This window comes from Amblyomma mixtum, chromosome 5, assembly GCF_055824585.1.
Source record: "Amblyomma mixtum isolate Tamu chromosome 5, ASM5582458v1, whole genome shotgun sequence".
NCBI lineage: Eukaryota > Metazoa > Arthropoda > Arachnida > Ixodida > Ixodidae > Amblyomma > Amblyomma mixtum.
Window position 1 is genome coordinate 187,499,497 of NC_143016.1, and position 24,920 is coordinate 187,524,416.

A 24,920-nucleotide genomic window follows, 5' to 3' on the forward strand; every position below is an offset into this window, starting at 1 on the left:
TTGAAAGTGAGCGCTCGTGTTGTCGTGTTTGTTCCGTCCTCGTGTATTTTCCGCGCTGTTTTACCATGGTCGAAATTATATTGGCAGCTGCCTGTAGGGTTTGAATAATCTCTGCATGACTTTCTCGCTTGACCATGGATTAATGTCGTCCGCATACAGGCTATATTCTAAGTGTAGAAGAAGGTCGTCGGGGACGGCGTCGAGGTTGGCGATGGAGCAGGGCGACCAAGACCAACACGATCTGCGCGATGGCAAACCCACAACCGCTTCTTCTTCATCGGCGTCCAGCGAAGGGGTCCATCTTCTTCTTCACAATGCCCCCCAGAGAGAAAGGAGCCATCCTGGCGACTTAAGGGGACGAAGATACGATGGGGTCGTAGAACGGCTTAAGGCGCTGCACATGTAGAGTTTCGCGGCCACGGCGCCGAAGATCAGAAGGTGGTGTAAGAGGCTCAACAATGTAATTGACTGGCGAAGTGCGCTCGACGACACGGTAGGGCCCATGGTACTTGGAGAGCAGTTTTGTTGAGAGGCCGGGACTGCCGGATGGAACCCATAGCCACACGAGCGAGCCGGGCACAAAGTGTAGGGCATTCTTCTGAGTGGTGTCATGGTGATGTTTTTGGCGCCATTGAGAGTCGGTCGTGAACGATCGGGCAATCTGGCGGCATTCTTCGGCGTGCCGTGCAGCTTCGGTAACGGTGGTACATTCAGAGGCATCAGGTTTGTAGGGAAGCACTGTATCAAGGGGAGCAGATGGATGCCGACCGTAAAGCAAAAAGAACGGAGACAAACCCGTGCTGGATTGCGTAGCAGTGTTGTATGCATAGGTGACATAAGGCAGCACAATGTCCCAGTCGGTGTGATCGGGTCCTACGTACTTCGCGAACATGTCACCGAGGGTGCGATTAAATCGTTCAGTAAGACCGTTTGTTTGCGGATGGTAGGCGGTGCAAGTGCGGTGAATGACTTTGCACTGAACGAGCAGGGCTTCCCTTATAAAAATTTCTATAGACAGTCCATAGACTGTCTATAGACTTTAGTCTATGAAGTCTATAGACTGTCTATAGACAAATCCTTTAGACTGGTCTATAGACAGTCTATAGATTTATGGCCATACACTTTTAGTAGACTTTTGTCTATAGACAGTCTATAGACAAATGTCTACTGAAGGTCTACAGGTCTATAGGAAGTCTATAGACACAGGTCTATAGACAGTCTATAGACGATCTATAGACTTATGGTCATACATTTCCTATAGAGCTGTCTATAGACCGTCTATAGACATTTGTCTATAGACGGACTATAGACGACCTATAGACTTATGGCCATAGACTTCCTGTAGATTACTGTCTATAGACAGTCTACAGACAAAAGTCTACTGGTCCAGTAGACATAAGTCTATAGACTGTCTATAGACATTCCATAGGTGTGTGTCCTGGCAGTGTTATAGACCTTTGTCTATAGACAGTCTATAGACCTCTGTCTACTAAACTATTAGTAGACCATTATCTATAGACTGCCTATAGACTGTCCACAATCATTGAAAAAGGTCACCAGACAGAGTTCACACATGAAACAATCAATATACTTACAAATTTAGTTTATTTCCAAGCTATCCAGGCTGGGAATATGCAATACATGCACCATAAGAATGCACCACAGTAACATAAAAGTTGAAAGTAACAGTCCGGCTAGTTTCCTCAGAAGCATTCTTGTGGCCTGTTGTCTGCAGTAAATCATCCGGGCATGTTCACCTGTACAGCACAAAGGAAAAAAATAATATGAGAGGAACTGAAAAAAAAATTCCCATTCCATCTCTACACATGTGCTTTACAATGCAAGGCATATCCTGGCTCTGCCATTCTAGAAAGGCAATCTTGATCTTTTGGTTTGGTTTTATGGGGTTCAAAGACCCAAGGCGACACAGGCTACGAGACGCTGAAGTGAAAGGCTGGGGAATAATTTCGGTCACCTATGCAGAGTACACAGGCCTTTAGCATTTTGCCTCTATTAAAATGCGACCGCCTAGGCCGGAATCGAATTTGCATCTTTCAGTTCGCCATACGAACATGATAGCCACTGAGCTATCACGCCGGCTCAATCATTTCAGTAAATACACGACAGATTATAAGTGTCGTCATAAAACATTGTAACAAAGACCCCTAATCCCTGGAGCACTCTACTCTGAATCCAGTACTGATATTGATTTCTGTATGGCAATACTGTTACAGCCAATACTGATCTCTTTATGGCAATCCTTTTACACTATTTGTAACAGAAGACTTCGAACAATTGTGCCACATATCTGCATTGACTCGCAAGGAGCTGTTAAAAATGCCATCTCCATGCAATACAGATTCATTGCACCTCACAGAGGGATCCAAAAAGAAGAATATTGCAGCATTTATTCTTATAACCGCTATAGAAGAAGCGCTTCAGAATACCTTGCGTGAATTAAGCCTGGTACACCCGGCCAAATTTTTAACTGGCTCGGGTGTTGCATCGCTAATTGCACCTTGTAAAATAGGTGCCTTTCGGCTACACTGCTGGCATATTCCTGCTGTAATTTAACGAGTCAAATGTCATTTCGTGGTTCCTTTTTGTTCATATAATGTTTGAGTGCAGTACTTGCGTGTTTACATCAACGTTATCAAACATTCGTCTGCCACTACGAACAGCTGAAACAAGCGGCATGCGCAGCTATGGTTCTGGCCCATATGGCCTCATATCCTCTGGGTAAAGTACCACTCCTTTCATGGCGAACAACTCGTTTACCCAGATTAGTGCAAATGCGCCACCAGAACCATTGCTGCGTATTCCGCTTGTTTCGGCTCTTCGTAGCGGCAGACGATGAATATTTCTGATAACTTTGATCTAAACATGCAGGTACTCCACTCAAACATTATATTAACAAAAAGAAAGTATGAAATGCCATCTCACGCGTCAAATTACAACATAAATATGCCAGCAGTGTAGCCACAAGGCACCTTTTTACAAGGTGCATTTAGCGATGCAACACCTAAGTCAGTTAAAGATTTGGCCGATTGTACGTAAGCCGATACTCAAACGGGCACAAGCTATACAACACCAGCAGGCAGAAGCAACCAGTTCACCACAGATTTGCGCCTACAACTTGAAGCACAAAGACGGAACAGCATACTCGTACATCTGCGCTCTTAGAAACAAGCGGGTTGCAGCGCTTCCATGCCGCGCTCATTATTCAGAAAACTAATACAGCACACAGAGGCTGCAGCTGCGCCGTTTCAAAAGCAGTCGCGAGGTTGAGACAGCAAATTACTGTCACGATAAAATACCGTCTGAAATTCACTTAGTTTTTCCTTCAAGTGCAGCTCCAACAGCGCAGTAAAGAGGTGTTTCTTGCATGGAGGCAGCCTAACCCAACGCTGCTAGAAAAATCAGCGAAAGCATTGAACGTGCTCAAAGTAGGAAGTATTTCAATGAAACAATTAACGCCTTCAACAGGCGCAGCTATAATAACACGAGAGCTTAATTCAATTTTAGGCTCAAATAAGCGGCGAGTCACATCGGCGCTTTCGTAACGTAGCAGTCTGAAATCAGAAACACATACTTTGCCTCTCGCGCAAATGGTATTCTAGAAATCTGTGCACGCGTGAGCGGGATTCATGAACGAACCACTCGGAACGAAATGTAAGCCACCTCTTGTCGAGCCGACCTTTACCCAGCTTTCAAAATGAAGTGCCCGCAAGCCAGCGGCGGCGGCCAACGGCTCTGATGACAGACACGGACGAATCCATACGTGCGCAACGAAGGGGAGATGGGATGGAGCTCGTGGGTTCTTCGCGGTATTTGAGCACGCCGGCCATTCGCGCCGGCAACGAATTTTATTCACCCATCACACTACAAGCATTTCTCCAGCGCCGCTTGAATACAACTTTGACAAACGTCTCGCGCTCCACTATATAGCGTTACAAGACACCTTTGCTGAAACGTCGGCGTCCACGACGCGCACCGAGCGAGCGTCCATACGTAGCAAGCAATGCACACCTTAAAAAGAACAGCACTCCATGGTCCAGACAGGCGATAACACAAAAATAAGAAAATAAATGTAATCCACCACTGAACGAGAGTGTATGTAAGTACGTTTTCGGAGGTGCAAAGTAAATTGAGCTCACACGGCGCTAACACACAGTTCCATTTCGGCCGTCATTCACAGGCTAAACGACATTTCTGGCCGCGCATCTACCTTGAAACACGAAAAATCTAGTAGACAGCTCGCGAGGAGCGGCTTATCATCAAGGGCATCGCACAGACTGCCTTTCCGCGCGTTAGTAAAGACAGCGGGACAGAGATAAGCGGCATCAGTCGAGAACCCGATGGCTTCCGCCTTAGAAACGAAGATAGAACGTTTGTAACTGCGCACATAATCTGTTCTGCACACATAGCTCTGCTTAGAGTGGTTTAGGAGACCAAATGAATAAAATATAAACGTGTAGACTTACCGTAAGCAGACGATGAAGCTGGATTTTGAAGAAAACGTAATCCGCGAAATACACGCCAAAGCCATTGATGCAGCCACGCACAGGGTTGTTTGCAGCCCGAATGATTTTCCGCCGTCTCGCGGTAAAATGGGTATAACGTGAAACAGAAACCCATTTCACGGTCGTATCTTTACCGCTCGCACTCTTGCCGTGTGCAGCTTGATCTGATATCCAAGACCACAGAAGGCAATTGGTTTATAAGCTTAAATTCTTCGCTTACCCTCTAAAAATCTTATTGTTTTCGGAAAAACAGAACCGAAATCTAACTTCTTGTCGGTATACGTGCCGCATCTCCCACCGAATAGTATGTGGTGCGATTCTCAAATAATAATTATAAGGTTGCATAGCATAACGTCTTTTTTGCGTGTGTTCGTGTTTAGAAAACTGATATGCGCCACATCAGCGTGTCATCGGCTCCGAAGAAACAGGTGCAAGGGTAGGAACGAAAAAATACTGGCTTTGTGATTGTTGCGTCGCAGCACTTATTCACGTGAATACAAACTGCAAAGGTAGAAATGGCAGATGTTAATCGCACAGAGGACCAGGCTCTTTGAGATTAATGTAAGATGTTTCTAAGGGATGGGTGCTTCCTTGAATTCTCACACCCGTATTTCCCCCTTTATTTTCAGGATGTTTTTAAGAGAAATGTAGAACCGTTGATGAAATGTTTCTGATTTCAGCGTGTTGGACAGTAACGATCGAAAGATGGAATGGAATTGTGTAGAGCGATTCCTTTAAGGGACAGCGTATTCGTGCGATGTAGTACAGTTTGCGGGCGCCCTTACTTCAAGAACGGCTGCCTTTCCTCGGCTTACTTGTTAGCATTAAATATCTAATTGTATTGACAATACAAATCACGGTATAACGAAAAGGAGCTTGTGAATGCTCCTGAAAACAATATGCAGGAGGGTGTTGTAATGGCATTACGCAATACTTTGCCTGCCCTGTACGGGACCCCCAGCTTGCTTACTTATGTGATATGCTCGAGCGCGTCCAAAATAATGCTGCGAGATTTGTGTCCATTAATTACAGCTTCTCAACTAGTGTCACGTCTCTTAAAAACTACCTTGGCTGGGGATCTTTAGCTAACCGTAGGAAACATTTGAGATTACAAATCATACATCGCATCTATTTTGGAAAGCTGAGCATTGACAAAGACCGGTATCTGCTTCAACCTCACTTTTTTCCTAGACGAGTTGATCATCAGTGGAAGATCCGAGAGATTAAGTGTCGCACAGAGCACAGATGTTTACAAAACCTCATTTTTTCCACGGACGATCAATGAGTGGAACAGGCTACCAGCCGGCGTCACTGAGTGCTGCTCGGAAGGTCAATTCCGCGCATTCTTATCTGATGTATGACGTGGCGCGCAGTTGTATTGCGCGTGTCTTTTTCATTTTATTAGTGTTATTTTATTTTTGGAGCGTGGTTGTCTTCCTTCAGTGTATGCTTTTCCTCATCTATTAGTTGTGTGATTGTATTTCTGTTATATGTGTACTTTCGGCCAAATGAGGAGAAGTTATTGTGTCCCCCCCCCCGCAATAATGCCTTCGGGCGCTGCAGGTATCTGTAATAAATAAATAAATAAATTTCCGTAATAGCGAAGGAAGTGCGGAACTCCCGACATAGTTGCGGTCACTAGATGCAGGTCCCCTCAACATGCAGTGCCAAAAGAAATTGACATTGTTCTGGATTTAGTCGAAAGTCAGTGTATCGAACATTGTTAGATAAAATTACGATTGTTATAGACTGGTCTATAGGCAGTAGACTATCTATAGTGTACAGTCTATAGACGAAAGGAAATTGAGGTAGTTGTAGACTGTAGTCTATAGAGAGTCTATATACCGTCTATAGACAAAAGGAAATTGAAGCAGCTATAGACCGTAGTCTATAGAGAGTCTATAGACCGTCTATAGACGAAAGTAAATTGAAGCAGCTATAGACCGTGGTCTATAGAGAGTCTATAGACCGTCTATAGACGAAAAGAAATTGAGGCAGCTATAGACCTTGGTCTATAGAGAGTCTAAGACCGTCTATAGACGAAAGGATATTGTGGCAGCTGTAGACCATAGTCTATAGACCGTCTATAGACGAAAGGAAATTGAAGCAGTTATAGACTTTAGTCTATAGAGAGTCTATAGACAAAAGAAAATTGAGGCAGCTGTAGACCTTAGTCTATAGAGAGTCTATAGACCGTCTATAGACGAAAGGAAACTGAAGCAGTCATAGACTTTAGTCTATAGACAGTCTATAGACAAAAGGAAATTGAGGCAGCTTTAGACCTTAGTCTATAGCGAGTCTATAGACCGTCTATAGACGAAAGGAAATTGAAGCAATTATAGACTTTAGTCTATAGACAGTCTATAGACAAAAGGAAATTGAGGTGGCTATAGACCTTAGGCTATAGCGAGTCTATAGACCGTCTATAGACGAAAGGAAATAGAGGTAGTTATAGACTTCAGTCTATAGAGAGTCTATAGACTGTCTATAGACAAAAGGAAATTGAGCCAGCTATAGACTTTAGTCTATAAAATGTCTATAGACAGTCTATAGACAAAAGGAAATTTGAGCCAGCTATAGACTTTAGTCTATGAAGTGTCTATAGACAGTCTATAGACAAAAGGAAATTCAGGCAGCTATAGACCTTAGTCTATAGAGAGTCTATAGACAGTCTATAGACGAAAGGAAATTGAGGCAGCTATAGACCTTAGTCTATAGAGGGTCTATAGACAGTCTATAGACGAAAGGAAATTGAGGCGGCTATAGACCTTAGTCTATAGAGAGTCTATAGACCCTCTATAGACAAAAGGAAATTGAAGTAGCTATAGACTTTAGTCCATAGATTTTCTATAGACTGTCTATAGACAAAAGGAAAAGTCTATAGGATGGCTATAGAGTCTATAAAAAGTCTATAGAAAGTCTATAGACCATTTTTATAAGGGTTGATCGACGTCAGATAAGAAAGCACGGCCTCTGTCGCTGAGCAATTCGCGAGGAGCACCGTGACGGAGAATGAAGTGCGTCAATAAGAAACTGGCCACATCACGAGCTGTTGCAGCTGGGAGCGCGGCGGTTTCGGCATATCTCGTCAGATGGTCGACCGCGACAATGACCCAGCGATTGCCGGCAGCTGTGTACGGAAGAGGGCCGTAGAAGTCAATGCCAATGCGGTCGAAGGATCTAAGCGGACATATGAGAGGCTGTAACTCACCAGCCGAACGGTGAGAGGCAGGTTTGCGGCGTTGGCAAGCCAGGCACGATCGGACGTACCGAAGAACCGAGTTGTACATACCGCGCCAATAGTAGCGAAGACGGATTCGAGTGTACGTCTTGAAAACTCCGGAGTGACCGCACTGCGGATCGGCGTGGAAAGCTGTACATACTTCGGTCCGTCGATGGCGCGGGATCACGAGGAGCCATTTCCGTCCAGTTGAATTGTAGTTGCGCCGGTAAAGGAGGTGATTCCGAATCTCGTAGTGGGAAGCTTGGCGGCGAACGGCGCGTGAAGGGGTAACTTGCGAATGGTCGGAGAGGTAGTCAATAAGAGAGGCGACCCATGGGTCCTTTCGTTGTTCGGCGGGCATGTCACTGATGTCGAGCGTAAACGCCACGGGGTCCAAGGCAGAGAGGCTGGCAAGGTCGGCTGGAAGCGGCGAGCGAGACAAAGCGTCGGCGTCTGTATGCTTGCGACCAGATCGGTAAACGGCACGTATATTATATTCTTGGAGACGAAGAGCCCATCGTGCCAACCGGCCGGAGGGATCTTTGAGCGATGAAAGCCAGCAGAGGGCATGATGGTCAGTGACTACATCAAAAGGACGGCCGTAAAGGTAAGGTCGAAACTTTGTGAGTGCCCAGACAACGGCCAAGCACTCCTTTTCCGTTACTGAGTAGTTAGTTTCGGCTTTCGAGAGAGTACGGCTGGCATAACCGACCACGTATTCGCCGAATCCAGAGGGGCGCTGAGCAAGCACAGCGCCGAGGCCGACACCACTGGCGTCTGCGTGCACTTCGGTGGGCGCCTGGGGTCAAAATGGCGCAGGATGGGCGGAGCTGTGAGGAGGCGGCGCAAGGTGTAGGCGGCGTCGCATGCTGGTGACCGCAGGCAAAAGTCTGAGTTATGGCCAAGGAGCTGAGTCAGCGGGGCGGCAATGGAAGCAAAGTTCCGTATAAAACGCCGAAAGTATGAGCACAAGCCCAAGAAGCTCCTGAGTTGCTTAAAGGTAGTAGGTTTCGGGAAGGCAGTCACAGCTCGAAGTTTGGCGGGATCAGGGCGGATACCCTCCTTGGACACAACGTGGCTTAAAATAGTCAGCTCACGAGCAGCGAAACGACACTTCTTCAAGTTGAGCTGCAGACCGGCATTCGCAAGACATGTCAAGACCTGCTTCAGGCGAGAGAGGTGGGTCTCAAAGTCCGGCGAGAACACCACGATGTCGTCAAGGTAACACAGGCACGTCTTCCACTTCAGGCCCCGCAGAATAGTGTCCATCATACGCTCGAATGTAGCAGGAGCATTACACAGACCGAAAGGCATGGCGGTAAATTCAAAGAGGCCATCGGGGGTGACAAATGCGGTTTTAGGGCGATCTTCCGCAGCCATGGGTACCTGCCAGTAACCGGAGCGTAAATCGAGCGAAGAAAAGAGTTCAGCGCCTAGTAAACAGTCCAATGCATCATCTCTACGCGGTAGAGGGTACACATCTTTCCGCGTGATTTTATTTAGGCGATGGTAGTCAACGCAGAAGCGAATAAAACCGTCTTTCTTCCTCACCAGGACTACAGGAGAGGCCCACGGACTGTTAGAAGGCTCGATCACGTCATTCTGAAGCATAGTGTCAACTTGGGCTTCAATAACTCGGCGCTCGGTGGCAGAGACACGATAGGGGCGCTGACGTAGAGGAGCATGAGAACCAGTGTCAATGTGGTGGGCGACAGTTGATGTGCGGCTCAAAGCAGGCTGATGAAAGTCGAATGAAGAACGGAACTGATGAAGCAGTGCGAGAAGTTCAGTGCTTTGAGGACCAGGAAGATTGGCGTCGATGGAGCGGAGGAAAACGTCAGGAGACGACTGGTCCGGCGCAAGAACAGGTGGTGTGAGTGCTGCCAAGTCACCAGGCTGCGAAGCGGTGGTTGCGTCAGCGGTGAGAATGGAATCAATGAGCTGTACGGTGCCGAGGCATTCGCCACGACGCAGGGAGACGGGAAAGGAGAACGGATTAGAAATCCAGAGTGCGGTGAGGCCAGCTGATATAGAAAGTACGGCATAAGGCAGGGGAAGACTTTTGCGGTTTAGAAAGATGGGCGAGGGTGTGAAAAGGACATCGGTACTGCGGGGAAAATCACAAGCGGTGGGCACAAGAACGAAAGAGCACGCAGGGAGGTCAATATCTTCGGCAACGACGACTTTCGGAGAAGGAACATTCGGAAACGATACGTCAAGCGCAAAAAACTCCAGTTCGGCACGTGCACAGTTGATCACCGCATTATTGCGCGACAGAAAATCCCAGCCCAAGATAAGATCATGAGAGCAGGAAGGCAAAACGACGAACTCTATAGCGTACACAGCTTCCTGAATGACGACTCGTGCTGTGCACACCGCTATAGGGTTGACAGGCTGAGCACTTGCCGTGCAAAGTGAGAATCCTGAAATACGTGTCGTTACTTTGCGCAATGAACGGCAAAGACTTACAGCCATGGCAGAAACAGCAGCGCCGGTGTCGACCAGAGCCAGTACTATAACGCCCTCAACATAAACTTCAAGCAGATTCGCGGGAGATACGTGAGGCCTTTGACAGTTCGCTCGTTGCGCAGTTCTCGCCTCAGGAACTGCGGCAATCAATTTTCCTCTTGCGCAAGATTGGGATGCCGTCGCAGAGGAGAAAAGGAGCGGCGACGCGGCGAGGTTGAGCGGCGAGGAGAAAAGGAGCCACGGTCATTCGCGACGGAACTTGCAGAAGGATCGGCGGCTGCGTACTGATTTCGGGGCGGCTGCCAGGATGCTGACATTCGGCGCGGTACAAAATCGTCGTGAGTGCGATTTCTGCAGTACCGGGCAACATGGCCAGCAAACCCACAGGAATAACAGATGGGTCGGTTGTCACTTGTTCGCCATGGATTGCGGCGCTGCGGAGGAGGTGGAATAAAAGGCTGTGGCGCCGGAAGAAATTCCTGTACACGTCCTGGAGGCGTAGCGTAGACCAAAGGGTAGCTAGCTGGACGTGGTCGGGCAGCGACGGCAGCGTACGTCAGCGGTGCGACAGGAGCGGGCGTCATTGGTGAAGCGGCAGGGACGTCGGCGTATGCGAGGGGCTCAACGGCTGGTGCGGGCTGAGGCATGGGAGCTGGTGGACCCAGTAAAAAAAAACCATTGGAACCAATTGGATTTCCGATGGGTTCCAATTGGTTCCAATTGGACGAGTTCAGTTCCCAATTGGTTCCAATTGCAATGGTGTTCCAATTGGATGGTCCAAATGGACTAACCAATTGAACCATTTGGGTTTCCAATTGGTTCCAATTGGAATGGTGTTCCAATTGGATGGTCCAAATGGACTATCCAATTGGACCATTTGGGTTTCCAATTGGTGAGCCCAATTGGTCTTACCGATCGCATGCAATTGGTCTGCCGAACTGCACCCAATTTATCCAATGAATGTTTGCATGTTTGACGAAAAAGGTAGAACTAATATTGTACTTACAATAAGAACTATCAGCAGCTTAGCCTAATAAATTGTACTCATCACCTATACCACCACTGGAGCTGAAATTAAATTAAATATCTGCGCTCAGTGGGCAAGCGCCACCGGCCCCAGCATGAGAGCCTAATAAGTTGGGTATATAAGTTGGAGCAGAAGTGTGTTCTCTGGATGTACATATTGAGCTAATGTATGCTACTAGTGCCTGAATGTGCAGTGTTGCTTGTGTGTGATGCATGTGTGTCTGTTTGCTTTGATTTCCATAAAAGCATGTTAATTTCAATTCCGTAGAAAAATGTTGATTGGTACTAGGCACAGTGTCTCCTTGCAGTCCTCATATACCAGTTTTCCTTTTGCACATTTTAATATGTTAAGTTGTAGAAATATTCATCCAAGATCCTAGAGCATATTATTCAAACATTTTGCTACCTTTCTCAATGAACGTAGCATATTTTGTGAATATTTTCTGGGTCAAATAACTGCCTGGCCTAATGGGTCCAATTTGTCGGGGGCTAAAAACACAACTGGAACCAATTGGTTCCAATTGGGAAATCCAATTGGAAGCAATGGGAATGTCCAATTGGTTCCAATGGTTTTTTTTTACTGGGGAGCGACAGAAGGAAGGGCCTCTGCCACGCGGTCGGCAATGACCTGTCGAAGGGGCGCCAAATTTTGGGACAGCTCGCAGTTCCTCGCAAGTAAAGATATCTGGCGAGCAACTTCCTCCCAGATGAAGTCTTTGAGCTGCTGCAGCAGCGTGGAGCTCCCAGATGTAGAGGAGAGACCAGAAAGTGGTTCCACGGGCCCGGAAGGTGGTGGAGTGATGAGGCGCTGCTTGCGCAACTCATCGTAGCTCTGGCAAAGGTTGACAACTTGAGCAACAGTAGTGAGATCCCGGGACGTTAACATTTGAAAGGCGTCATGTTGGATGCCCTTCAGGATGTGCTTGACCTTGTCTTTTTCGGACATCTGTGCGTTGACGCGACTGCAGAGATGGACCACATCTTCAATATAACTTGTGAATGTTTCGCCGAGCCGCTGTGATCGATCGTGCAGGCGTTGTTCGGCGCAGAGCTTGCGTACAGCGGGACGACCAAACACGGTGATAAGGTTAGCCTTGAATGTATCCCACGTCGTGATATCGGCTTCGTGGTTACGATACCACAAGTTGGCAACTCCGGTCAAATAAAAGATGACATTTGTTAACTTAGTGACGTCGTCCCACTTATTGTAGGAACTCACTCGCTCGTACCAGTCATCGCAGTCTGTGCCGTCGGTGCCGCTAAAGAGCGCACCCACGAAACACAAAAAGTGCTTGTAGAAATCTATAAGTCATCTACACCAAGATGTTTTGACGTCTTATACAAGCATAGCCAAGATTTTATATAGCCGTCCAAAGTCTTGAAGACCTCCTGTAGCCTAGGCTAATGCAACGCTATCTGTCGGCTAGAAGAGGTGTTTATTTTATTTATTTATTGATACTGCGATCTTTTACAAGACCTTCGCAGGGTGGGCACACAATACATAAATTCTGGAAACAACAAAAACGACCTCAGGAACAAGCAAAGAATACAAGAACAATTGATCAACAATTTAAGATCAAGAACACAATTTCAAAAAGTACAAACGAAACAAAGAAATGTAGCGGTACGACATTATAAAAAAGTTAAAGGTGGCTTTCAAACCTTTTTAGTGAAGTTTGGGTTACTGCATCATTAGTTAGATTATTCCAGTCTGTAATCGTTCTGGGGAAAAAGGAGTACTTAAAGGTGTTAATTCGTGCGTTTAATGGTGTTACTGTAAAATCATGGCGTTGTCTTGTGTTGTACCCTGAGGAGAACGATATAATATTGGATGTGTCAATATTGTACTGACCTTTGATTAACTGAAATAAAAATTTTAGACGACAGATGCGATTTCTGTGAGAGACTGGAAGCAAACCACTTTGATTAAGAAGTGCAGTGATAGATGTGCGGTTATATGAATTGTAAATAAACCGTGCTGCTTGTCTGTTGCTGTTGTCTGTGTCTGTTGACATCTTGTAGACTTCTAGCTGATACCTTGTTTAGCTGTAAAGAAGTGTTTTAGCTCTTCTGTAGCTGTGGTATCCGATGCTAGTAGTTGGCTAATAGAGGTCTTACCTAGCTGTATATAGATGTATTTTAGGTGTTTTGTATCGGGGCTACTGTAATGCTGTTCAATGAAAGGCGCTTTACGAAGAGCCCGTCCTTGACGCCTCACAAGCAATAAGAAATGAGAAAGTACAAACACCTTCCATGCTTGGGAGACAAAATGTGCATTAAGGGTGTGCGAAAACTTGTTGCTTTGCTGTCTCTTGCCCCTCTTGTCTGACATTTGGCTTGTCTGCAGACTAAAAGTATATTTTCTTCAGCAGAAGTCTAGGTACCAGGCAATTAATTCATGGATAATGCAGCAGTTTCTTTTGCAAGAAAATTTAGCATATCAAGAGTGCAAAAGAAACTGCTGCACCATTTCATGTATTGACTGCCTGGTAGCCAGACTTCTGCTAAATGCAAACACTCCTTTAATCTGTAGACAACTGGCCAAATGCGAGGCAAGAAGGACAAGAGAGCACAGCAACAAGTTTTCTCATACACCCTCAATACACATTTGTCCTCCCAAGCGTGCAAGAGATCTGTACCTTCTGTTAAACAGCTCTTATTGCTCGTGACACATCAAGATGAGCTCTTCGTAAAGCACCTTTAACTTTGGCTGCTGCGTAAATATAAGTAAATTGTGCAAATCTGAGTCTTACAATGCTTACTGAAAGATGAAAGCTTTGGGCAGGCAAACTGGGTTACTTAAATTCATTCATAGTAGAACTACAAGTAAAAATCAGACTAAAGAAAAATAAAGAGCCAATGTAGTTGGTTCTTAATGCAGGATCTGTTCTGAGCGCAAAAAAAAAAGCAAGAAATGGCTTCAATCCAAGAATCAAACATTTTATTGCCTCAGTAATACATACCTGCTTATTAGGATTAAAAAAAAGTGACACGTTGAATCAAAACACATGACAAATACCTCAAGAGAACAAAAAGTGCCACATGGCAGGAACAGTTGACAGCTGTCTGCCATATACATGTGTGAGGATCTGTGAGATTGCAGGTCTTATTTTAAACAAACACAAAAGTACAAACAATAAACGAGGCGGCTTTTATCGGAAAGGAAACCAATTTCAATATGAGCGAGAAAAAAGGAAAGGAACAAGAGAGCAACGCAACAACACACGGGAAAAACACACGGGGGAACAGAACAAAATGCTTACGAAAAATACAGGAAAAAGAAAGTCAAAGAGGAAAGTCACACTACTTGTCTCTTGTTCGAGCAACGTGCGGGGAGGACTGGCTGGGTGTCGGGCAGTCAGGGAGTCTCTGGGCGTTCCAATGCTGATGCAACGCTACCGCAGCGTCGGCGTCTGTGGGCTCCCAGCACGGTTCCCAGGTCTGGTATCCCGGAAAAGTCACGTAGGCGCCAGAAGCGGCCTGTGTGGAGCAGCTGACGGATGGACGGAGAAGAGTAGCGCCTGAGCCTGGTGGTTGAGGCTCTCGACGATGGAAGTCCAGGTCTGGTGGCCCGGACGTCTGCGGCTAAGGCCCAAGCCCGGAACTCGGGAAGCCAGCAGAACTCGTCCACGTCCGTCGTCCACCGGGCTCTTCTCTTCTCTGCCACGTAATCCTCTTCGACCAGCCCCGCGTTCCCCTCCGCGCGCGCTCCTCGTGCTTTGTCTTCTTCTCCTCACGAACGCCGCTGGGAGGCGTTCGTGAAGGCCCCCTCTTCGGAAGTTTTTTCCAAGGGAAAGAACTCAACTTCAGGAGAGCGACACCAGACGTGTTCGACGATCGCAACACAGAACACCGCACCACAGCGCGCACACTACACACCACACACAATACGACGGTCGTCAATGTTCGAAGCGTTCACAGACATTCGCACACACAGCACAGAGAGCACATGGAAAGTCAACGTGAAGCGTCCATAGAGGGCGAAGAAACACGGAAAGCATCAAAAGTAAGCAGCCGACACCCAAAAACAAACATGAACAAACACAGACAATGCCAACAAGAACAGGTGTGGGCTACATTCTTCCGTATTCTATTCTTCACAACAAACCACTTCACCGTCGCGAGAACTCTTTCAACTAGTACTTCCGTTTTCCTTTGTGAAACCGGTTTCTCCAAACCGACCTCGGTCTCCACTATGGTTTTAAATATCCCCGTCCTACGATGTTATACACTCTGTGCCGGCCGTTGTCTGCTGGCACCGATGGAACAACGGCGTCATTTACTTTGTTCTCCCTTTCCTTTGACACAGTCGGTTGACACTTAGCACACGATCTGACATAACTCTTAATGTCAGCCTGTACACCGGGCCAGTAAAACTCACTGAGCACCCTTGCTATTGTTTTCCGTATTCCTTGATGGCCGGATAATGCACTCTTATGCGCCAACTTAAGGACTTGCGTGCGTAAGCCCTTCGGTACCACCGCTTGCTCAACGACTCGGCCGGGACACACTTGGTATGTCCGGAAGAGAACACCTTCATCTGTATCAAAAAAGTGGGCGGTCTGTCCCTTGCCACGAAATATTTGCCCCAACTTCCTGCGACACACCTCTAAGGTCGGGTCTTCTTCCTGTTTGAGGCGAAACTCCGGCCGTGACAAGTGGAGTGTGTTCAGAGTGGGACTTTTACTATTCTCTGAAACCTTTGCTGTCACCGTAAGAGAAGGAACATCGACCGCACCCGTCATGGCAAGGGAAACTGCCTGATCAGTTAGAACTGGCGGGTCAACCGGGAATGGAGGTTTAGCGCCAGGGACATTGCCTATTATGATGTCGTATAGGGGTGTAGACAAGCACCGCGCGAAGGCCTTACCCGAAAAGTACGGTGAGGAAATCACCACCTCCGCTTCCGGAACTTCTACACGGGTCCCATTGGCCAAGAATAATGTAGCCTGCTTCCCTGTAAGTGCCGCTGCCGGTACAAGGGACTCAAGCACAACAATGCCGGTGCTGCCCGTATCCCGTAATACCGAACAAGGCTGGCCGAACACCTCACCGTGCGCCACGGGCATAGCAGTTTCCACCGGGTTGGAAGGACAGACCATCTCCCCCAACTGGCCCTCTACGCGCGTTACCACTGCAGGGTTATCGGGATGTGAATATCGAGGTGTCATGCAACAGGAGGACTCCTCACGATCTCCTGGTCTCTTAGCTTTGCATGACTGGGCATCATGTCCTACCTCGCGGCGCCAGGTGCAATACAATTGCTTCGGCTTTGTCCGACAATCCGACGCCTTGTGCCCAGTCTTGTCACAAAGAAAACACCGAAGGCGGGATTGTGAACGTGAAACCTCGTCCTTGGCTTTAACTATCGTGTGCTCACCCTCCTCTTTAAAGAACAACAAGTTATTTTGCCGCTGTGCTTCGAGAAAATGATCGGCAGCCTCCGCCAGCTTGGAAACTGTCTTGCCCTCCCGCTCACGTAAGAAAAGGGCTAAACGAGAATGACAGTTGTTCAGAAATTGCTCGCTCACGACCATCTCGCGAACCATCTCAAAAGTGCGGCCTTCTCCCCGCATCTCGACCCAACGGTCAAAGAAACTAAACAACCTGGCAGCATATTGCGAGGCCGTTTCTCCATCCTGGGGCTTGCTCTGGCGAAACTTCTCTCGGTACCCTTCCGCGGTGAGCCTAAACCTCTGAAGCAAGGCAAGCTTCACTTTGTCATAATCCACGGAATCCTCAGGCGAGAGCCGACCGAAGACCCTAAGTGCCTCGCCGCCAAGGCACAAGCTCAACGCCGTTGCCCACTTTTCTTTTGGCCAACCCTGCCCCGTGGCCACATGCTCAAACCTCTTTAAGTAGGCATCGAGGTCATCCCGCGCTTCATTGAACTGTGGTATGAGGCTGTGTGGGTTAATGGAGCTGGTCGATGAGACGCTACGCTCTCCACGGTCACTCGGAGGATTTGCGCCACCCTCCTTGAGCCTTATTTGTAGCTGCAAGTTCTGCGCCTCTAACTCCAAGCGTTCCTTCGCAGCCTCTCGCTCCGTCTCTAAATTCCGTGCCTCTAAATCCAATTTTGCTTCGCAGCTTCACGCTCCGTCTCTAAATTCCGTGCCTCTAACTCCAAATTCCGTGCCTCTAACTCAAGCTTCTGCTTCGCAGCTTCACGCTCAGCGGCTCTCTCTTCCCGTGCCTTACGAAGCTCGTCCTCCACCCACGCTCGTAACTCCGCGCCGCACAAGCCCATGCGCTCGCCTAAGGCAACCAATTCTGACGCGCTCATACTGTTCCTAAATTAACACAACAGGCAAAGAAATAATAACCGACCTCGTCCTGTCGTGGACGCCAAATTTGTGAGGATCTGTGAGATTGCAGGTCTTATTTTAAACAAACACAAAAGTACAAACAATAAACGAGGCGGCTTTTATCGGAAAGGAAACCAATTTCAATATGAGCGAGAAAGAAGGAAAGGAACAAGAGAGCAACGCAACAACACGCGGGAAAAACACACGGGGGAACAGAACAAAATGCTTACGAAAAATACAGGAAAAAGAAAGTCAAAGAGGAAAGTCACACTACTTGTCTCTTGTTCGAGCAACGTGCGGGGAGGACTGGCTGGGTGTCGGGCAGTCAGGGAGTCTCTGGGCGTTCCAATGCTGATGCAACGCTACCGCAGCGTCGGCGTCCGTGGACTCCCGGCACGGTTTCCAGGTCTGGTATCCCGGAAAAGTCACGTAGGCGCCAGAAGCGGCCTGTGTGGAGCAGCTGACGGATGGACGGAGAAGAGTAGCGCCTGAGCCTGGTGGTTGAGGCTCTCGACGATGGAAGTCCAGGTCTGGTGGCCCGGACGTCTGCGGCTAAGGCCCAAGCCCGGAACTCGGGAAGCCAGCAGAACTCGTCCACGTCCGTCGTCCACCGCGCTCTTCTCTTCTCTGCCACGTAATCCTCTTCGACCAGCCCCGCGTTCCCCTCCGCACGCGCTCCTCGTGCTTTGTCTTCTTCTCCTCACGAACGCCGCTGGGTGGCGCTATCTCCTTACAACATGGTAGGCACCAGGCCGTCTCCCATGATGACTCCAACACAGATGTTTGCAGTCGCATTCCACAGCGGGCATAAAAAAGGCCATGGTTACTGGGTGAACAGAAAAATTAATGTCAATTTCCAGCACTCAATATTTTTTTCTCACTCAAGTGCACGTAAGCAGACGAAAAATACACAAGACAGCCAGCAACTAATAACTGTATATCATTCACAAGGGTAGAAACTTGGGCGAGTCGGTAACGGTGATCCATGGTATGAGAGGTAGCGCAAAATGGGACAAGGGACAGAGAAAGACGCACACAACACAGGCGCTAACTTCCGACTGACAGAGCCCAAGCGACCAAGACGAACGTAAACCGTGAGGGCAAACAGATGCATGCGCCCGGAAAAAAAATGAAAATCAGGTGAACGAGGAACTACGGACACGTACACCTCAGCGATTGTTTAAGAAGGCCAGTTCTCTTTCGGACAGGGACATAGATGGTTCGCTGACACATTCATTTTCCAAAGCAGCGATACATGCTACTTCAATAATTTCATATGTTCACTGATTCCGGTGTGCGGCCATGATCGAGCACTTATCCAAAAATGGCACACAACCCCACCCTTTACAGCGCAAAACCAGATTACTGCCAGTAAAAGTTTTGAAGTTGTTTCTGTGTTCATGAAGCCTCTCATTCAAGCAACCACCAGATTGACCAACATACCGCTTGCCACAAGAGAGTGCGATGTCAAACAATGCCTTCAGTACATTTCACAAATTTTTTCCTGTGATTTATGGTGCCCTGCAGCTTTTGCGGATGTTTACCGGCGGGCAAAGTTTTTTTGGATAGCGCACTTAGTTTTTCAGGGGCTGAAAAAAGCATGCGAACATTCGCTTTCGTCTCAATTTTCTTGAGATTGTGGGACAGGCAATGAATATAGGGAATGATGGCAATCCTGCCTTTCTTTCTTTCTGAAGGCACAGACGGCAGTTGATCTTCCTGGCGCTTCTTCAGTATGCCTTCAGGGACAAAAACACAGATATCAGCTGGGTAGCCTACTTCACTGAACCTTACGAGTTGTTCGTGAAAGCTCTGGCTGATTGTGGGGGCATGACTTTTCCAGTTAATTTTTCAAACATAAATTAATAATGCCTCATTTTACGTGTTTAGAATGTTCAAAAGTATAAGGGTGTGCAGGCGAAGGTAGGTTATTTCAGTCGTTACTGAAATAACCTATCTTCAGCCCGCACTCCCCTACACTGCTGCACATTCTAAACTTGTAAAACGTCATTATTTTGTTTCAAAAATGCCCTGCAAAAGTCATGCCCCCACCTCATCAGCCAGAGCTGTCACGAACAACTCTCAAGGTTCAGTGAAGCAGGCTACCCAGCTGATATCTGTGTTTTTGTCCTTGAAGACATACTGAAGAAGCACCAGGAAGATCAACTACCGTCTGTACCTTCAGAAAGAAAGAAAGGCAGAATTGTCGTCATTCCCTACATTCATTGCCAGACCCAAAATCTCAAGAAAATTGGGACAAAGCGAATGTTTTTCAGCCCCTGAAAAAATAGGTGCGCTATCCAAAAAAACTTTGCCCGCCGATAAACGTCCCCAAAGCTGCAGTGCACCATTAATCACAGGAAAAAATTTGTGAAATGTACTGAAGGCATTGTTTGACATCCCACTCTCCTGTGGCAAGCGGTATGTTGGTCAATCTGGTCGTTGCTTGAATGAGAGGCTTCGTGAACACAAAATCAACTTGAAAAGTTTTGATGGCAGTAATCTGGTTTTGCACTGTAAGGAGTGTGGTTGTGTCCAATTTTTGGATAAGGGCTCGATCGTGGCCAGACACTGGGATAAGTTAACACGTGAAATTTTCTCTGTCCCTTGTCCCGTTTTGCACTACTTCTCATACCATGGAACACTGTATACTGTGTTCCATTTATGATTCTTATGCGTGCTGCTGTTAGTAGAGTGAAAGAATAAAATAACAGGAATTTTGCTTTACTTTTGAAACTTGGATGAGATCACTCGAAATGCCCTCGCTTTATAAATTACTGTTATTTCTGAAAGGCTTACATATTTGCCTTCTCTTAGCTGAGCCATTATAATGACACTGCTATTTTCCCTTCAGTATTCCAGTTATTACTGTCTAAAAAACTCAAACAATGTAAAGTTAAGTTTCCAGTGTCCATAACCTGCTGGCATGCATACCTGTGCTCATGCAGGAATTCATTCAGACAGGTCCACATAGGCACAGTTTTCAATCTGGCCCGGGGGGGGAGGGGGGGGGCAATTACCGCCTTCTCTCTTTTCCATTCCTTCCTTGAAATTAGCTAACGCCCTTGCTCATTTGGCAAACTGTAGCAGGTCTAACAAAACCAAAAGGTCCGGTCAAGCAAACAACAGAATTCGTGAAATAAATTTTTGCTAACTGCCGGCACCTGTACAAGAAAGCATGAAGTGAAGGGGGAAACCCTGTCAGCTGTGAAAAGTGCTTACCGAAACTTTAGAAGTTGAGCAGGCCAGGAGGTTCTCTGGAAACCACTGTTGAACAACTTCTACCTAAAAAGAAATGTACAGTGTGAATTCATCGACAACACCAGCTGTGCACACTGCAAAGGCTTACGAAAAAATTCAAGGAGGCCTGCCTGCCAAGGGGCTACTTCCTTACATTGTCAAACTGCCAGCACACTTGCAGAGCAGCACCACCGAGTAGGTTTCCTCAGTGTCGCAGCTATCAATCATAGTGAAACAAACGCTTGACAGGTTCAACAAGTCTATGCAGTAATGCATCTGGATTTTCACGGTTCCCTCTACTCCATTATTTTTTCTCTAAGTTCACAACCAACTGCACACCTAGGGCAAAACACAACAATTCCATAATCTTTAGCAACAAGGCATATACAAGTGCAAACAGCAAATGAAATAGCTCAGGGCAGCCCTGCTCAAATAAACAGAAATCAGGTAATCACAGTTAACTGACAAAGTATTATTCCATATTTTCATGAGAACCTGAAACAAAACAAGGCATCGACAATATATTATGCATGCAGTCGCTGAATTTCATGAAACCAATACAATTTCCGCCACATGATTACTTTTAAATTGCAGGGTTTAACGCCCAGAAGCGATATATGGGCAACGAGGGTCGCCATAGTGGAGGGCTCCAGATTAATTTGGATGAATAGACGTTCTCTAACGTGCGCTTGCTTAAGACAGCACACAGGCGTCTTTGTATTTTGACTTTAACGACGTGCGGCCGCCGCGGTCGGCATCAGATAGCTTGCGAACGGCAAACGAACGCACAGCCACACAGCCACCACGACGGGTTTCATGATCACTTCATGATAATGGGCACTGCACATTCTGTTCCGCCATTATAATCATAACCAACGCCTTCTTAACCCGAGTGTAACTGGTAGTCATAAAATTAAGTTGAATACGAACATTCGCAAGGACAGAACAGAGCGGTTTGCAACAATAAAATTCCTACCGGGATGCAATCGAGCCCAATTCAATGTGTACAAAGAAATTCGCGCCTTTCCTACCCGTGTTTAAACAAAGCGTGGTCGCTTTGAAGGTATGTCACAAATGATGACACTTGATTTTTCTATGGTTCCAATTTATGGACGACTTTCGTAAGAAAGCAGCTCATAGAGGATGATGCAAGAGCAACATGGCGCTACCCACTGAACGAGAACTCGAACGCTAGGAAACGCCCTGTTTTCGAACATCCAACGTTACACTTTGGTATGAAAACACTGGCTGAGAGAGCTTTGCGATTTTCAAACCAAAGGAGGGACGCAAAACTGTCTACGAACGTTGGGACGCACAGCCGACGATTGAATGAGGCGCATTGGCAACTTAGCCGCAGTAAGGGTGACGCTTTCAACACACGAGAGAAATGGAAGGTGACTTACTTTTGCTGAAAACGAGGTGCACCTTTCAGCGCAGTCCTGGTAGTAAAAGGCATCGCGGGAAAACTGCAAATAGCAGTGTGAAGCGCCCACAAGCACCAGACAAAGGAGGCAGAAAAACGTTGGGAGCGTCCACTTCGCGCGCGTAGCAAGGAACCGCTAGCGACCGCAACGCCAAACGGCCAGACGAAGTACTACATTCCAAAAATCCAAAAGAAACAAAGGAACAACATAAAAATAATCGCAAACTGCATCTCATACTTTTATGTGACGCTAAGCATTTACAACTTGCAAAAAGGTTTATATTTTGCTTGAAACAGTTAATTTACGTACACTGTAGACTGTATCGCGACCGAGCGGAGCGACACCAAGCAGCAAGCTGAGGCGTTCAGGACGCGAAGGCAGCGAAGGCAGGCGAAGGCGCGCGCCGCTTTCGAGACCGGCCGTTTCGAGGGAAGAATGCGCGCGAGCCGCGAGTACCGCGAGCAGACTGCTCCACCATGGCGAAGACAGCATGGAAGGAAGCGGCGATAGCGGCGATGGCGCGACGGCAACATTCCTTGCTCGTGGCCAGCCGAGGCCGAATGAAGAGGCGTTCGCCACAGGAAACAAATTTCATGATTCGCGTAACTTTAGTGCAGCTTTACAAGTGGTGGGCTAGTTGTACTCGATGTGGACTGTGATAAACGTGATTTCGGACTGCGTATGACAAAATGCGCTGTCAGAGTTTGAGCACAAAGCGCGGACTTTGCACCGGTGCGCCTGCTCTTAAAAAGGTGAAAATATCGGTGTAGGGCACTGAAATCTAACAGTTTATGTGCCACACTTGCATGTTTCATTCATGGTTTGAAATAAAACGTGAAGCTTAAAAACGCTTGCCATGATCTATATCATGTTTAATCTATGGTGGCAGCTTTCTGCCAATCCCCTGAACGTATTGGCCCGTCTTCGTAACATAGTCTTAAGTTAGACGTTTCAGAAAGCGCGGACGTCTTGAACGGATGTCTTAAAGAAGTTTCCAAAAGACATCTTGCCGTCGACGTATATGAGACGTTTCATTCTAGCGCAAGACATGTGAAGCCATTTCGAGCTGTTCCAGGACGTTTCTAAGACGTTCTGTGTTTCGTGGGCAGGGTCGCGCTGGCGTAAGGAGCCAGAGCAGACAACCGGCTGGGGCATCGGTGCGGCCGGTGGGTGTTCGTCTTCAGCCATACGAGCTCGTCTTGGCATACGTGAGGCAAGGAGACCAGGCAGCACCTCCACCAAATGTAGAAGAAGGTCGTCGGGGACGGCGTCGAGGTCGGCGATGGAGCAGGGCGACCAAGACCAACACGATCTGCGCGATGGCAAACCCGCAACCGCTTCTTCTTCATCGGCGTCCAGCGAAGGGGTCCATCTTCTTCTTCACATAAGTTTGGGTTGCCAATTTTCTCAAGTTCGCCCGGGAGTTCTCTCATGGCCATGTTAAAGAGAATGGGTGATAGCACCGACCCTTGAGGAGTTCCCTTGCTTCCCAGCTTTATTTCCCGGATTTAATCTCCTGGAAGCTTATGCTCGCAGTTCTATCTGTGAGGAAGTCTCTTATGTAGCGATAGGTTTTGTGGCCTCCTCCGGCGTGGCTGCGTCCTTTCAATATTGCCTCATGTTTGACGTTATCAAAGGTCTTTCTGAGATCGAGACCTAGGATGACCTTTGCATCCTTGGTTCTGGAGTCAATGATATCATGTATTAGTCGCAGCATGACATCTTGTGTGCTGAGATGGGGTCGGAACCCATACATCTCATCTGGCCACTTCCTATTCTTTTCCATGTAATTCGATATTCTGGTCTGGACGACATGCTCCATTAGTTTTCCTACACACGATGTGAGGGATATAAGTCGGAGGTTCCCTATCTGCGGCTGCTTCCCAGGCTTAGGTATTAGGACAACGGTGGCCGTTTTCCAGTGCGGGGGAATCTCGCTCTTCTCCCAGCACTCCTGCATATAATCTGTGAGGGCCTGTATGGAGTTGTCGTCGAGGTTCCTTAACATTGTGTTCGTAATCCCGTCTGGGCCAGGAGCCGATCTGGTTTTGAGTCTGACTATTTCAGCCCTTACCTCGGCTACCGTAATGGGCGCGTCCAGGGCCTCGTTCGGGACTCCTTCCTAATCGGGAAGCCGACTTTTGTCTGTGCCTCCTATATCATCATCATCATCAGCCTGACTACACCCACTGCAAGGCAAAGGCCTCTCCCATGTCTCTCCAATTAACCCTTCTTCTTCTCATCTTCTTTTCCTATTATCTTTTATTTCACCCTTACCTGGAACAGTATCCTAGGCTAACAACCAGGTAGACCTCTCCTGTATTCATTCAAGTCTCTCTCTCAGTCTACGGGACCCATTAGTCCGCCTAGCAAGGTGGAGCCTCTGCCTCTGGGAATTTGATTACACAATCGCGTATAAATCTAGACGCAAGCACGAAGATGCTTTCAGGCTCTCTCGCGCACCGGTCGAGCTACCTGATAGCACGGAGGACGACAGTCGTTTCCTTGGAGTGGTTAGCAATTTTGACGTAATGGGGAGGCCGCGAGCTGCCATGAGCTTAAGATCTGTCGCTGACAATTTGGATGGCCGCACTGCTGCCATAACCCGAGAGTTTACCCGGAACCTTTCCTCGTTTTTCAGGCGCAATGGCACCCTGTTCAAAACTCGAGCCACAGTATAGTCTCACATTTCCGCTGAGCACGCTTC

The 24,920-nt window shown here is 47.4% G+C and overlaps 2 long non-coding RNA genes across 2 annotated transcripts; both read right to left on the reverse strand.

Moving 5' to 3' along the window:
* Positions 1 to 1,586: 1,586 nt before the first annotated feature.
* On the reverse strand, positions 1,587 to 4,738 carry LOC149345158 (uncharacterized). The gene is made up of 2 exons (XR_016282820.1): positions 4,485 to 4,738; positions 1,587 to 1,757 (listed from the first exon to the last, which is right to left on the reverse strand). It is a non-coding gene; the product is annotated as an uncharacterized LOC149345158 (long non-coding RNA).
* Positions 4,739 to 14,369: 9,631 nt separating this feature from the next.
* Positions 14,370 to 24,431, reverse strand: LOC149345159 (uncharacterized). The gene is made up of 2 exons (XR_016283254.1): positions 20,772 to 24,431; positions 14,370 to 18,375 (listed from the first exon to the last, which is right to left on the reverse strand). It is a non-coding gene; the product is annotated as an uncharacterized LOC149345159 (long non-coding RNA).
* Positions 24,432 to 24,920: the final 489 nt, after the last annotated feature.